Consider the following 4,516-nt stretch of genomic DNA (forward strand, 5'->3'; position numbering starts at 1 on the left):
GTCAATGAATGTCCAGGATGCAGACAGGGAAGGACTATCTCAGCATCCTAAAGTTGTTATAGAATCCATTTCCCTTGATGCTGAGGCATTTACTCACCCTGTTCCAGCTTATCAACTTCTAGCTGAACAGGGCAATGACAATACAGAAAGGATGCTAAATTTGGTGCATACCATACAGTCTATAATGAGAGCTAAGGATGCCATCACAGCTTTGCCTTCTATAGCTGGTGATGTGGACTATGAGACTGGTGGTTCAGCTGATTTCTTTGGAGATGGGAGTGGGGATAGTGAAGATGAAGCAATGGACATAGGGGGAGAAGTAGGCTCAAGTTCAAGGTCAGGTATGCCATCATGGGCATTCTCAAAGCACTGTGATGAGCATTACTTCAAGACAACCCTGATCCAATTAATCAATCAGACAAATACTGCTCTTCAAACCACTACCAATGCCAGCACCAAGAAGCTCCTTCAGGCACATCTAGCCTCCCTGCAACTTCAACAAATCCAAGGCTTCCAGCATGCTAGGGATGTGAATACTATGAAGAATGATATTGAGGAGATGAAAAAGGCTATTTCATACAGGATAGATTTTAAACTTCCAGAAGCTACAATGCTTAACATCAAGAGGCAATTAAGGAAAAATTCTGATCTGTCAACCAAGATAGATGCCTTGGACACAAGAATGTCAGCCATGGAAGCATCTTTAACTGCCATTCATCTCCATCAAGCCCAACAGAGTGATCTGATTCAAAAACTGGTGGCTGCTCAAACCCCCTCCTCTACTCAAATTGATGATAACAAAAAGGGGGAGAAAGGATCAAGTGAGGGGGAGAGGCCTTAAAGTCAAATCAGTAAAGTAATTGTACCTTCAATTACTATCTCAAAGCCATCAGTTAGAGATAGTATAGATCTGGTAAATGCAGCAGCAGCCAACTTAAGAGCAGCTGATAAGGAAAAGTTGAGTTTAGTCAACTGGGAGAAGATTGATGAGGAAATACAGAAGAAGTTTGAACTTGTCAAGGAGCCAATTAAGTCATCCATTCATCACTCTCAAGTCAAGCAAATTAGTGTGAATGAGATGAGCATGAATTATCTTGAAAGAGGATAGCCTTCCTGCATCAAATCTCCAAAGGCTAAAACAATTCTGAAACCAAGAGTAAACTACTCAAAATCATCATTGAAGAACCCTTTGGATATTGTGTATGAGACACCTAAGCCTGATGAGAAGAAGCTTCTATCATGGTCAATTGCTTTATACAAAGATCCAGCTGATTCAGCTTCCAAAAGGAGAATTGCCAAGATTTTCAAAAATGGGAAAGAAATTTGTGTGGTGGCTGGACATCCTCAGTTTGCTCAAGCAAAGAGAGAAGAAAAGGCTAGATTGAAGCAGGAAAAGAAGCAAGCTGCTCTGGATGCTAAAAAGACTAAACAAAAGAAAGAGCAGATTGCTATCTTGGCCAAGCTACAAGCTGTAAATTCATCACAACAAATTCCTTCTCAACCATCTGAAGCTATTGAATCAAAGAAGCAAGTTGAACAACAGAAGAGATCTCCAAGAAAGAAGGAATTGGCTAAAAGAACTAAAAGGAAACTTGATATTGTTGACAAGGAATTGAAAGATCAATTTCCTAAGGAATCCACACCATCCACAACTCAAGCATCAAAGCCCGCTGTGGTATTTGAAGATATCAGGGTGGTGGATCCCTACAGGAATATTCATGGTGAACCTATTGTGCCCAAGGATGAGCCAATAGAATGGGAGAACATACCAATTCCTGACTTCAATCTACCCATCCTTAGCAAGCCAAAAAGAACAAAGTCAAGAGCAGTCAAGAAAGTGAAGCTGTCACCTCTCAAATCCAAATCTCAAGTCAAAGCTCAATATAAAGTCAGTAAGGGAGACTACCTGTACTTATGTGACATCAAAGAATTTTCTGATCTAAACCTCTATCTGGATGAACTAGATGAAGTAAGAGGAATTGATGCATACAGAAACCTACCTGAAAGGTTAGTGTTCAAGTACAAAGGAGGAAAGGAGATTCAGTGGCCTCTTCACAGGATCCTTCAAGAAAGCCAAGTTGTATTGTTTAAAGTTTATTCATCCTTCAAGAAGAACTTTGGGTTCAACATTACTGCAAGAAGATTGGTATTGAAGAAGATTGAAGAACTAAGGAGTGTTAGAGGTAAAGATGCACTCCCAAAGACACTAATCATCCCTTACACGGGGAGAAGAGTGCATTTAAGGCCCTACTGGTCGATGGAGTTCATAAATAAAACCAAGTACGAAACAAGTGTAAGGTTCACAAATAAGAAAACTAGCATCCGAGTTACAACTCAGAACAAAGATTCACAAGTAAAAACAAGATCTTCTTCGTCTTCGCTGAGATTTAGAACTTGCCATGCTAGCATAGGTTCATGTATTGTATGCATGATTAGTGGGTAACTCTAACCGTTTTACTTGCCCTGTGTAATCATCATGAATAACTTGCGCTTAAATCATTATGTTGTCAAATTCTGTAGACATATAGGGTCTCAACATAATTGATGCCTATTCAACTTCTATCTTAATTATGGATGCTTGGTAGAATCGTATTCGTACAACGAAAGTTGGCGTTTATCAGTTTCGTGTTGTTCGATTAATATCATCACCATTACATGCTAAGTTTAATGACAAATAACTATTGAATGAAGTAGTAATGAAGTTAGGATCTCATGTGTGTTTAATATTGTTAATTTAAGTGTTTAATTCTCTTAGTAATTATTAGTTAACCAATCTTAATTGTTATTGTCTTGACATTGAAGAATAATCATATATTGGTGAGTAAGTGTTAATTAGATATAATTAATCAGAGTCTCTGTGGGAACGAACTAGAAATCATTCTATATTACTTGCGAACGCGTATACTTGCGTGATTTATTTAGCGCATGCTTTGTGCCTAACAAGTTTTTGGCGCCGCTGCCGGGGACTCGGTGTTAATTTGTTTAGTTTATGTACTTGCCATCAGTGGTCATTAGTATTCATTGATTAAGACTTGATACTTACTTCTTCCGGTTGTGTTTCAGGTACTCTAGCGAGCGTTTATGCAAACACGTTCTCGCACTCGCAAGAGAAATCTGGATAAAGCTGAGGAGACAAATACAGCTCTTGACTTTTCGGAGAAGATAGTTTTTGAAGAGTCGGATAAAGAGAGTGAAAAGAAAGAACCTGAAACAATGGGTAATCGTGTAGTTCAAGCTGATCCAGCTCTTATGGACTTTTCTCGGCCTAAAATTGATGACATTCAGTCAAGCATCATTCATCCGGCTATCCAGGCCAATACTTTTAAAAACAAGCCGGGCACTATTCAGATGGTGCAGAATTCTGTTTCTTTCGGAGGTGCTGTGACTGAAGATCCCAACATGCATATCAGGAATTTTGTCGAGATCTGGAGTACTTTCAAATATAATGGTGTTACTGATGAGGCTATCAAGCTGAGGCTTTTCCCATTCTCTCTGAGGGACAAAGCTAAGGACTGGTTATATTCTTTACCATCTGGGTCCATCACTACTTGGGAAGATCTTGCGCAAAAGTTTCTGGTGAAGTTCTATCCAATGGCCAAAACTGCAGCTATGAGGAGTGCTCTTACTCAGTTTGCGCAGCAACAAGGAGAATCTATGTGCGAAGCTTGGGAGCGCTACAAAGAGATGTTGAGAAAGTGTCCACATCATGGTATGCCTGACTGGATGATGATCATTGGTTTCTACAATGGTTTGGAGGCCCAATCTCGGCCCATGCTCGATGCAGCTTCTAGAGGCGCCTTGTTGTGTATATGTTGTGTACTTGATGATTTCATGAACAAAACACCTTAGTAGATTTTACTTAGTGAAATAATGTAGCACTCGACGGATAAGATTTATAGTCCCGACGGATGACTCATTATAGTCCCGACGGATGATGACTTATTATCCATCGAGTAAGTAGCTTATGTAATAATAAGTCTGTAGCACATTTATGCATTCACCATTGTATAGATTCTGTAAGTAGTATTCAAGTCATGTTGACTTTAACTAGATATGTAGAATAGGTTGATTAATTGTACATAGATGATGTCTTGTAATTCTGCATAAATGAAATGAAGTCAAGTGCCTGTTTGCTACCCGACGGATAACCTACAATGAAGTCGACGGATGATCAAATAGACAACCCGACGGATGATCATGAACCCGACGGATAAAGAATTCAAATATCTGTTGACAGTGACAACACAGTCACATGCGTCGAGTGGAAGCAAATGGAATGTGGTAGCCTATTCAACTGGGTTTTTGAGAACAAAGAAGCATTGCCATTTCCATGCTATTATGAAGATATTCAAAGATGCTGGAATAGAGTAATGAAGTAGCATTGTAATAGACTAGATAGTTTTTGTTTTATTATCTTGTCTTATTACTTTGTAATCTTGGTGATAAATAAACCAAGTAGTAGCAACTAAGACACTATCGATCTAAGAAAGAAAGAAGAGAAACATTTGTAAGCAGG

General features: G+C 39.1%; 1 non-coding gene across 1 annotated transcript; it reads right to left on the reverse strand.

The window, feature by feature from the left end:
• Nucleotides 1-3,606: 3,606 nt before the first annotated feature.
• LOC141681663 (small nucleolar RNA R71) lies at nt 3,607-3,713 on the reverse strand. Its single transcript, XR_012559089.1, has one exon. It is a non-coding gene; the product is annotated as a small nucleolar RNA R71 (small nucleolar RNA).
• Between the last annotated feature and the right edge of the window lie 803 nt (nt 3,714-4,516).

This window comes from Apium graveolens, chromosome 8 (genome assembly GCF_009905375.1).
Source record: "Apium graveolens cultivar Ventura chromosome 8, ASM990537v1, whole genome shotgun sequence".
Classification (NCBI taxonomy): domain Eukaryota; kingdom Viridiplantae; phylum Streptophyta; class Magnoliopsida; order Apiales; family Apiaceae; genus Apium; species Apium graveolens.